The following is a 12,110-nucleotide window of genomic DNA, read 5'->3' as shown; positions in this document are numbered from 1 at the left end:
TTGCCTGATCGGGACAATGAGAAGAACATTGTTGACAAACTTTGGAAAGTGGAAATAAATCTGCAGCAGCTGTGACAGAAATTTAACACTTTGTGGAACGAGCATGAAAAACAAGAAATTGTTTGTAAGACGAGGTTGGCCACTTTTTCTAAATCTATTTTCTATTCAGGAATTATTTATAACAAAGTCAGTCTGGTGACCAGTGGTTGTGTTATTACGTAAGCTAATGCTAAACGCTATCTTGGTTGACAGTTTAATTGCGCTAAACAAATAATGAATGCACTCACCGTTATCCAACCTTTTTTTGCACGATTCGGGCAGCGGTTGGAAGCTGGCTGTGCCGAAAACCTCACGCCGGTTAAACATTGGAAATTTACCGCCGCAACCGCAGCAGCATTAGGCTAGTAGGACTACATTTCCCATGATTCTTTGACTAGGAAGCAGGAACTAAACTAGTTCTAGGTCAGGTATGACGAGAACACGCCTGGGAATTAATTAATTAATTAATTAATGTGAACGTAAATAAGTAAGTAAGGAATTAATTATTTTTAATTGGTTTTCCGTCGGCGGCACGGTGGCTGACTGGTTAGCACGTCCGCCTCCCAGTGCAAAGGTTGTGAGATCAAGTCCGGGCTTCGGCCTTCCTGGGTGGAGTTTGCATGTTCTCCCCGTGCCTGCGTGGCTTTTCTCCGGGTACTCCGGTTTCCTCCCGCATTCCAAAAACATGCATGGCAGGTGAATTGGACACTCCAAATTGTCCATAGGTGCGATTGTGAGTATGGTTGTTCGTCTCTGTGTGCCCTGCGATTGGCTGGCAACCAGTTCAGGGTGTACCCCGCCTACTGCCCGAAGCCAGCTGGGATAGGCTCCAGCAACCCCGTGACCCTTGTGAGGACAAGCGGTACAGAAAATGGATGGATGGATGGTTTTCCGTTTGAATTGCTATAACAAAAAAAATTAAAAAAAATAAATTAAAAAATTAAAATATATATATATATATATATATTAAAAAAAATAATAATAAAAAAAAAGAGCAATGATGATGACATTTCCGAATGAACAATACTGAGCTCTTAGGAGAAAAAAAAAAAAAAGAAAAAAAAATTTTTTAGGCTACAGTCGGACAACAGTGTCCGAAACGTGATCATGTCAAAGCCAAACGGTAAAAGTATCAACTTGCAGCAAATGAAGCCGGCCTTGTTGCTTCCAATGCGTTGTCGGCTGCTGAAATAAAAGCAACGATATATTACAACAGTGCGTTTTTGAACGTTTTCTTTTTTTTGTTGGACAAACTACATTTCTTCGCGGAGCTCGGCTCAATAAATGACACATATTTAGATACTTTAGACAAATCATACTACGAACGATTTCTCGGTAGAACGTCGGCCTTGCGGAGAAATGACGAGTGCATGAGTTCCTTCCTCATATGTTTGCACTAAAATTTCATGACCTCCCCTGCCACGTAACATTTGTGATCAAACTTCTGACATATTTGATAAAAGGTTCATGTGAGGAATTGATGTCTTCCAACTTCCAAGGCCTTTTTTTTTTCATATCTGCCTGCTCCAAGATGGACACTTCAATCTGGAGCTTGGACTACTTTGTAAGTGTAATACAGAAAAAAAAAAAAAGGTGCAAATTACAGGTTTCGACTCAAGTGCAGCCTTTGGCCTCTTCTTTGGAAAATATTTTAACATCTTCACGATGTATATGTCAAACAATACGGAACTCACGCGGTATAACTTGGCCTTGTACTTTAATCTGTCGGAGAAAGCCTCGTTGACAACCAGACTGCAAATCAAGTTTGAGAAGCGGCGCTCATGTTGTCCTTGCTCGAATATCGGCAGTAAATTTGCGGAGGAAGCGGGCGGGACTTTGAGAACACACAACAAGTGATGTGGCTGCCGTGTGGACGCGAAGCTCCCGAGTGGCGAATATTTGATCTGAGGCCTCCTCTGATGGGATTTTCCCAGCAACGGCAAAAACGTTCCTGCGTCACTTTGACCAGGTGGCGTATGTCAACTCATCCAAAAGTGCATGCGATCCCAAAAAAACATTGTCTTAACTCATTATTAACATTACTAACAATTTGTGGTTCAGGATGATGACATGTAAATACGCCAAGTGTACATACGTTTTTTTGCTGAAAAAATACACAGAATTGTTTTTTTTATTGTATTTCGACAGGAAATACATACAAAAACTGTGAACGGGTTTGTGATGGGGGAAAAAGGGAGGAGCAAGTGAATTGCGAAGGTCTGCTCCAGTGATGACATCGACAAGACGGCGGAGGTCAGACAGGCATCTGGTGATGGCGATCTTGAGCGGCTGAGATGCGTCAGGAACAAGACAGAAAGAGGAGATGGAGGTGGGCATGGAGGGCCGGAGTCCTGCAGGTTTTGCATGTTGCCCTTCTCCAACACAGCTGATATGTGATCAGCTCATCAGCATAAGCCTGGTAACGATCCTGTTGATTGGAATCAGCTTGCGTCGGAAGTGAGAAACCCGCAAAGCCTGCAGGACCCAGATTGCCCACCTCTGCTTTAGAGGAAGATGGAGGTGGCGCAGGACAACTTGCCCAAGTCGGTTCGAACCCTCCTGTGTCTACGTTGTACTTGGATTGGCACATTTCCACACATTTCAGAATTGTATCCATCATTGAAAGAGAAAAAAAATTAATATAATTTGTCACGGGTAAAATTCACCTTTTGGAAAACTGAAATTATTTCAAAAGAATAATTGGAAAAAAACAACAACATTGTGTTATTATATTTTCTGCTGATCTGCTGATTAAATATCAAGCTGTTCACGCTAAAACAGGAAGTGTTAAAATTGCCATTATACTTAAAAAACAAAACAAAAAACTACATAAGTGAGGAACTGCCAATGCGGAGTAAATAATTTTTTAATAATTATTTAAATACGATCAAACACATTTGCAAGTACGTATGAACATACTTGAAAATACATTTAAACATACTTGCGTAGTGTATTTTAACACATTTGCAAGCACGGTTAAGAGTATGTGTCGGCTAAATGCTAAAAACATATTTTTTCTTTCCCATAATGCCACTTGGGGTGCACAAGTTAAAAATGGCCTACATTACAACAAATGTATTATATCTGCAGTGCATGATTTCCGTTGGGCATTTTTTTGCCCCCATAATGCCGCTGGCTATTCGCTTGCGCATGCACATACCCGGTAGCATTATGGGGAAAAGTGTGCAATAATAAATCATAAAAAATATGAATAAACAATGTTTACCTACTTAACTTTCAAACATATTGGTAAAATGTAAACCAAATGTTCACAAAAAAATATATATATATTTTTACTTGTGCATGCAAATTTCAATTCCCTGTGGCATTATGGGAAAACATGCAATGTTTTTAGCATTTAGCCTACAAGTATGGTCAAATTAATGTTTACATGCGAATGTATTTGCATGTACAGTATTTAACGTATCTAAATAGGTTGAATTTTTTGGGGGCATTTGCCAGTCAAAAATGTTGACTCCACTTTGGCAGCTCCACACTTCTGTTAGAAACAGACTTTGACTGCATGGGTCAGAAAAAGATGGCGCTCAAGTCAAATAAGTGAAAGCTTTTCAACCGTGTTGGAAGTGTAACGGTCTGCAGTTCACATTCACAAGAAGTGACTTTGTTTCTCCCCCTGCTGTCCCGAAGCCTTTTTGACCTTCAAGTCCATCTTTGGTGAGAGCTTGTTAATTCCCGCGAGTTGGTTCCACATTGCCACACCGTCAGTCCGACACAAAAACCCGACCGCATTGTTCTGGCATTTCCAATTCTTTGTGCGAGTTGCGGTCAGCTGCCTCGCTCTGGTTTTCTTAATTTGACAACATTGGCTTCATGAATCTTTTGTATTGTCGTTTCAAAAGAGGGGCGGTTAGCAGAGGCGCCTTGATGACCCGAGTGTCATTTGTTGTGCGGTGAATATAAATGTCAAACGGGCCTTTTTTGACGCACATCTCCGCACTGTAAAGTGATGAATCACCGTGACTTTCTCTTGCCCTTATAAGTGTTGTTTGGGTGCAAAGAATTTTGGCCTTGGCAGCTCACATTTCAACAAAAGCTGACATTGAACTCGGGGGCCCTTTTTTTGTGGAAATGCAACCACAAGGGCTAAAGGATGTCGTACCGTTTACAATGTGCAGATCTTGAATTCTTCTTGACACGGCCTTTGCGACATAATTGGCTCCAACTGAGCCTTCGCGTTGAATACGTGCATCGTGTGACTGACCTTATCTCAGGAAAAAGGGGGAAAAAACTCGGGTAGTAATTGACGATTATCAAATGAATCCTCAACTATTTTAATCATCAAATCGTGTGAGTGGTTATGGTATTAGATGTGTCTGTTAGATTTGATTTGTTTTCATTTTTCTGTTGTCAAATGATATCCTACAAATCAGATATCATGTGTATTGTTGCAATTATTTACAGCATTGGTAGAGAAATTAGAAGCAAAAAAAGTCCATCCAGGTTGCGGTGATGAGTTGACAGCGTGCCTTGCTTCACATTCATTCAAAATTCCTAATATAGAAAGCGGATCCAAGGATGATTTGATCGCTTCTCGGTGTGATATTCTCTGACAAGGATTCATCTTGACAGCAAAGTCAGCCCAAATGTCCTCACGACACTGCAATGGAATTCATGCTTTTTTTTTTATTGTTACTTGTTTTTATTGTTACACGCAAGGTCCTCGATGATAAGAGCTTCCTTTTCATTCCTTTAATGTTAAAACGTCCGCATTTGACCATGGACTCATCACGCCTGACCAAAACTGATGAGATAACGGATGAGATTAATTCTTCAGATGTAGAACTAGGGCAGTTCTGTCCTTGTGTGGTTTTCTGCGCGACCATTCAAAAGTCAACTTCAAGTTGATAGGCGGACTAACTTCTCTAAAACTGCGTGCAAGAAGCTCTCAACGGTTGGGCAAACTGTCACAGTTCTTACGTAACTTCTTTTTTTGCCATTTTGTTTCTTGTGAAAATAAATTGTATTAGTAAATGTGAGCTGTACATTTTGAGGAGTCCTGCTTGGCCCAGTGGCAGATCGCTATCATCATCTGGCACCCGGCTTGGAATTCTTTTACCCTCATCCGTCCACAGCTCACAAATATAATCTCTATCTGTGTTTACACGTAAGCATTGCCACAGGAGTTCATAACATGAGGACAGGATCCCAGGTCTTGGGGTTTCGACAGTTTGGTGGCCGATTGTGAAGGAAACGAAACAGTACGTAGTCTGACTGAAAAAAAAAAAAAAACGGCAACTCGTTGGTAAAGAGCCCTGCGATTGGCTGGCAACCAGTTCAGGGTGTACCCCGCCTAATGCCCAAAGACTGCTGGGATAGGCTCCGGCACCCCCGCGATCCTTCCTTGTGGGGAATAAGCGGTTTAGAAAATGGATGGAAGTTGCTAAAGAGATGTTTGTGCTAGCTAGTGTTAGAGTAGTATATATTTGTATTCTACTCTTTACGTGTTCAATTAACTGAATGGTGAGATTCTGGTGAAGAAGTCCCTTTGCAAAGGTATCATTATCAGAAGCTTCTGGTCACACAAAATGAAGACACTCAAACCGTGTTCCGTTCAGATTGTGTGTCCCTCCTTCTCCTGCACATCATTATTTATTGAAAAGTGGGTGAATACGAAAAGTCTCCTCCCATTCACAAAAAGGCAGAAGTTCCCAGGAATACAAATCAGATTAGACCCAAACAATAATAAATCAGCCTGTCCTTGGACCGACTGAGACTGGTACAAACTCTACTCCCTTTTAGATAATAGTGGAAAAGAAACTTGTTGCCCTTCTTTTCTCAGACGAGAGAGACAGATAAGAATACAATAGACAACACTATTCATTGAGCTACACTGCTAAAACTAAATCCAAAACGGCTAAAATATAAATTGAAACTGAAAAACAATGTTAATAATTCAACATTAGCTACTGTTGCAAACTCCCTCCTCACTCACTGCTCAGTTGCGTACAACTTGACCATTGCATCATCTTTTCAACCGCCTTCCCCCACCCGTGCTCAACTTCCCCATCGCCAGTCTTTTTTAATGACCCTAATGAAAAGCAGGACGGCTGAACGTTCTGGCTTTGCTGCTTTTGCCATCACAATCCAGGTGAAAAGATTGCATCAGAGCATGTGTTAGCACGTTTGAAAAGCTGCTTCAAAGCATAACTCGTCACTGTGATTTATTTAGCGTTATCTTCTAAAGCTGTCGAAAAAAAAAGAAATGGACCGCAACTTGTTCAGTAGCGCTTATCTATTGATCTCATCGCACAATCTGCGCCATACAATGGAAGTGAAGGCTTTCTGTTCCATTCTGTCAGATTTCAGTTTTGATCAATGACACAGTTCCTGTCATTTTAATCAGTCTCTACCCTGGGCAGTTGAATTGACTGGAGGACCAAAAGCAGCCCAGCTCAAGTTCCGCGGCGCGCCAATTAGGCCAGACATGCCATATTATGCTTACGGCACTTGCATAGCCTTAAATAAGGCAATTAGCCCCATAAGGCTAAAGGGGTTCATTTGGGAGAAGTCTACCCTCCATTAGTGAATGTCCTTTGGATCCTGTTGCACTTGTATGTCTTGTGTGTGTGCGTGCGTGCGTGCGCGTGCATGCGAGGTATTTTTCTGTTCAATGAGTTACGATTTCCTGTCTGTAGAATTTTCTTCTTGGTCTACTTAAGCAGTTAGTAGAAATATAAAATGTCTGAAGTGTCTAAAGTTTCTGCGATTGTTGTGAATGTGGTATGAAGCTTTTTCCAGTTCTTGGAGAAAAACAGAGAAATAAAACACTTGATTAAGCAGGTGGTCGTGTAAAGACGAAAAAAAGAGATGTTGTAACTACATGTTTTCCCCCCCCAACCGAAAATAGTTTATGGTGTTGAACCCCACACTTGAAGACATTCTCGGTTGCTCAGTCACTCGAGTTGCTCGGGTTCGGGATTCCTCTCCGCCGGGATATTACCGGTGCGCCTGGATGGAAAAGAGACCTTGAGAGGGGCCCAGAAACGAAATATCCTTTGAATTGAGGTATATCTGGGAATGCGGCCCAGAAAGAGGCGATTGCGGAGCATCTGCGTTACTTTGCTCAGGTTGCGACTCGCTCTTGAGAAATTGGATAGATCGCGATTATATACGTTCGCCTTGGTCGTGCGGTGTTGACGTTGAGAAACCTTATCGACGAGTTCTCGTCCTTGATTTCTCTTCACGTGGAGTGCGATTATGAATCTTGGCACTCCGGCGACATGGAAAGAAATTCTAGCTCCAAGTGCAGGCGCAGCGAAGTAAGTGCACAATAACTATTTTATAAGAACCTGCTGGGAAGTTTTGTTGGGAGGTCATTAACCTCCAGATGCTGCGCTGAAACTGCCGTGCACAGCAGTTTTACTGCGTGGCTCGCAGGTGCGAATGCATATAATTGGATCAATGTGAACGACGTGGTATGTTGTAGAAAAGCAGCAGGCGTGATCAGCGAGCCCCTCTGCGAGACTCCAGTTACACCTTTTTCCTTACAAATTCAATTCGGATCTTTCTCGTAAAAAATTATTTTTATGGCTCTCATCGCATCATCCAGAAACGAGCCGGTAAAAATGTTGAGCGACTCCCAACAAATGGTTTTGTTACAGGAAGGCACTCGTGCAGGCAGGCATTGTTGATGAGGATGATCTCAACCAGATTCTTCGTGAGGCAATCATTTCGCATGTCATTCTCTTTTGATGCATTCCGATTATGGCACAGAAGATTAGCGTCAGTGTGACATGAGCTGAGAGCGCCCGCGCGTCCGTCATTCCGCTTGACGAATTGCCCTGTGAACCTCGCAACACATGGAACGTTTTAGCGGAGATGCCCATAGCCCCCAAATGTGCTTGTTAGCGGGCATGGGATGCCAGCATGCCAATGATGTCATCATTGGCTTTCATGTATGTGCATATAAACATGCAATATTGGATTCTGACACGCTTCGCGCATGTACAACACTTTCATTGTCCAAATGCGTCATTTTTTTTTGCAGTTGGTTTTACACAGAGAATCTGAATTTGTCAATGCTAAGAAAAGGTGGAGACGGAATTATTTTTAAGTTTGTTTTGGTTTTATTAGCCGTGTTATGTTGCTGATATTCTGTTGCAAATTATTTGTAAAATTTAGTTATCGCCGTACTGAAAGAAAGTCAGCGGCAGAATAGATGGAATGCATTTAAAAATTTTGTTTTGTGTTATTTTTGGGTGGGCAGATGTTACCGTTGATCAGCTACCACTGAATCAACCACAAAACTTCAGCCAAGAAATCCAGAAACCACTAATGTGTTTTGTGGCACACTAAAAGCACATCAATGAAATTCACAGAAGAGGAGGAAAATGGCAATTGTTTTGAATGATGAAGGCAGAGAGAAACGAGCCAGTCAGCACTTTTGTCAGTAGCCCATCACGTCTTACTTGTGCGGGGCCAACTTTGCAGTGCCTGAGGTGCGAAAGCTTGTCATGAAAGCTTTGGCTTGCAAGCGCACGGCACAAAATATCACAGAGAATACCATTCAAAATGTGTTTAAGGCTAAGGGGGCGGAGTCAAATTGACGTGACATGATGTCAAGTTACTTTCACTTTTTTCAAATATCAAACCACAACCGGGTGGTCAAGTGAATAATATCATTGACTTTAGGTGCTTCGTTGGGACCCAAACGCAGACAAGACTTTGAGAGTTGGGAAACAGAGTCTTTATATACAAAAATACAAAATCACAACAGAGAGCAGGGCAGGATTCAGATGTCCTCAAAGAAAACACTTGGTGGAGAAACCTGGACGGAGAGACCAGGGCCGGATGCTTGGAAGCAACCTGGAAGACATCGAAGAACAGCTTTTGCTTGCATGGAAGAGTCGGGATAGGAAACCTCAGTTGGCTTGTTAAGATGCGACGAGTGCTTGATTTGTTGGAGGTCCTCCAGAATGTTTCTTAGGAACGTCTTCAACAGTTCAATCTGCTTCAAAGCTAACTCCGGCACAAGCGATGAAGCGTCTCGCCAGTTGATCCGTGCCAAACTTCCTTCCAGGAACACTTTATGACATATTCTCACTCACATGTGTTATTATTTGGGTTACGTGCACCTGAAACAAACAAACACACGAAAAAATGGGCAGACAAAGTCAAGTGGGAAGAAAGAATAAGATCCAAGCTGCAATATCGGATCCACGTACAAGCTGGTCAAAGGAAGTACCAGAAGCCACTGTCGCAGGATCCTGAGACCGAAGACTCGTGAGCATCGGTGCAAGGTTTCAGCGTCTTGAAAACGCACACGATGCAGACGTAGGTAAAGAGACGCTGATCCAAGAATGCGTCAGGAAGACGAACCCCAGTGACGAACGCCTCAGGATGGAAAAGGCCTCAAAAGATGGTTGAGAGGGACTGAACACAAAGAACTGAACACACTGAACACAAAAGAGTTGCGATCGAAGCATCGCGTCCAAGTGGCAGCGAGACCAATAAAAAGCTGTTAAGGGTCCATCCATCCATCCATTTTCTGTACCGCTTGTCCTCACAAGGGTCGCGGGGGTTGCTGGAGCCTATCCCAGCTGGCTTCGGGCAGTAGGCGGGGTACACCCTGAACTGGTTGCCAGCCAATCGCAGTTAAGGGTGTGAAAGGTGAAGTGACTCGTGGGACATGTCGTAATTGGAGCGCTCCGGGTACGATTCTAGGGACAACATGCGAGGGTCTCCTGGAACGCAGTCCCAGGAGATTGGATTCAGCTGCGCTGAAGGAGGGAGACATTGAAACCAGGCTGGATCGCGGCTCTCGAACTTGGCCACCTCTGGACTAAATATTAGTTCAGTGAGGAGAAGAAGAAACTGTCCTGTCAAACCGAAATTACAGGTTGCACATTTGGCAGGGATTTGATGGCGCGTTCTATCCCATATTGAGCTCGATGGGATATACTGTGCCTCGGTGAATGTGGAAGCCTTCGCGGAGGTCTACGTTCGCTGGGTTCTCTCGTTTTCTTCAATATACATGAGCCTTAAATAATGCAGAATGGTTTGGCAGATATGCGACTTCTTTAATTTCGCTGTGCTGCTTTCGCTCACTTACTCCATGCCAATTCCAGGAAACATATTAAAACATAATCTAGGATTTGTGTTTTCGCAAAGGGAACATCGGAATCAGATGGAGGTGAAGCTGGCTACCCTGCTCGGTCTCAAGGTTCGTTGGGGATCACAAAATGGAGAAACACTTGAGTAAACACACTGCAAAGAATGAAAACACGCTATCTGTTTTAACTTGAGTCTGCCCATTTTCCACCGCATAGTACCTGGTACCAGTGATGAACAAGTCCTCATAACCCATTTTTTCATGGCTAATGTGGCAATGGCAAAAAAAGAAAAAAAAAGACCCCCGATCTAATGGACCAGAGTTTGAATAAATCACACTTCAACAATTTGAAGCGTCATCATGGTCGGTCTGCGCTGACCATCCAGATGTTCTACGGGCTTCCCAGCTCAGAATGGGCCCCTTTGTTTGAGATTAGGATGGAGCAAGTGTCCCCGTGAGGTCAAATGGCACATTAGGCAAAAGGCTGCAGGTTCCATCAGGCTGAACCTTTTAATTGAGTGCAGTGTTCTACAATGCAGGGGTCAGCAGTCACATGTTTGGAGCAGGCACACGTGGCAACAGTTTTGACCTACGTGCTCCCCTGCTACAAATCAAACCTGTGGCAATTGGGAGTCCACTACCAGTAACAAGCTCGCGTGACTTTGGCCAAACGCGCCAAAAATGTGGCTGATGGGATCATTGCAAATGCAGATAAAACATCATCTTTGATTTTTGTGTATAATCACAGATATTTTGTTACCGTACTTGAGTTAATCTTTCAGATTTCTGGACTCAGCAGTCCAGAGGTTGGCCAGTGGAATAAAAGGTGGCACAAATCAGGTGAACGTATTACACAGAGAGAAAAAAATACTGCTTTTTAACACATTCACTGGCAGCCATTTTCACTAAAGCAACCCCCTTCGCTCCCAACTGTTTTACTGGATTTTGACTGATTTTGCAAGGTCCACAGAATATTCTGTTATATTGCTATAAAAACATGGAACCTATCAAAAGAAAGATGAGAGTTTCTTCTTTCACCAGGAAAAAATAAGTATATTTCTATCTGTTTCTGTTTTGCAGCAATTAGCATTAGAATATAGGTTTATATAAGTTTCATCATTATTCACAAACCTGTTCAAAACACTGGGGAAAAGAGCTTTTTTCAACATGACCCTAGCTAATCATTTATACTCTCCTGCCACCTGCTGGCCATTTTTTTGGTAATAACTACCATTGCTTTAAGCAACCTCTTCAGGTCAGAAGCTGTATCAAAACGTACAAAAAACGTATAAATGCGTTTTTGGGAGTGCAGGAAAAAGTTTTTTTTATTTTTATTTATACCTATTTGGGTTTGAAGGAGTTAAGGGTGATTTCAGGGAAGATGTATTATACACAGGATTTTGTTTCATTTGACATATAGTCATTAACTCTTCATGTTGACTACATTGTGTTAAGATGTGTAAAGGGAATTAAAAAGGTGTACAATGCTAAGTCAAGAAATTGAACGTGGGAAAACAAAATCTGCGTTTTGTACTGGATGAGCCAGAACGCTGAGCGTGCAAAATGTATGACCCCGCAGTTTTTGACTGTCTCTGTGAAGAATGAGCAAGGAGTTCCGAGCGATGAGTTTCACAAACCCAATATGGGTTCATAGCGAGTTAATTATTATGCGCATGGAAGGAAATGTTTTTTCACCAAGACGAATGTTGAACTCGCCGAAGGTCAGTCGTGCTTTGTATTAAACTTTCAAGATTCATTGGCTCCCATCTGCCCACACAAACACATTCATCGGATCTGCCGGTGCCGATTCAAGGTCAGAGCCAAACACATCAGACTCGCATCGTTTCCTTCGCTCTCCACTATTCTGTTAAAAACGCGACTGTCTTCGAATTGTCCGTATAGCTTTTATAAAAACCAATCATGCGTTTTTCAGGTGCACAAGTCCAGCAAATGTTAAAGGGCTCCCCTGACTCCGGACTGCCAGAGGCTTCCTTGTAAG

Source organism: Leptonotus elevatus, chromosome 12 (assembly GCF_054856555.1).
Source record: "Leptonotus elevatus isolate MCC_2025b chromosome 12, RoL_Lele_1.0, whole genome shotgun sequence".
Lineage (NCBI taxonomy): Eukaryota > Metazoa > Chordata > Actinopteri > Syngnathiformes > Syngnathidae > Leptonotus > Leptonotus elevatus.
The sequence above is the reverse complement of the archived record's forward strand: the minus strand, read 5'-3'. Positions refer to the sequence as shown.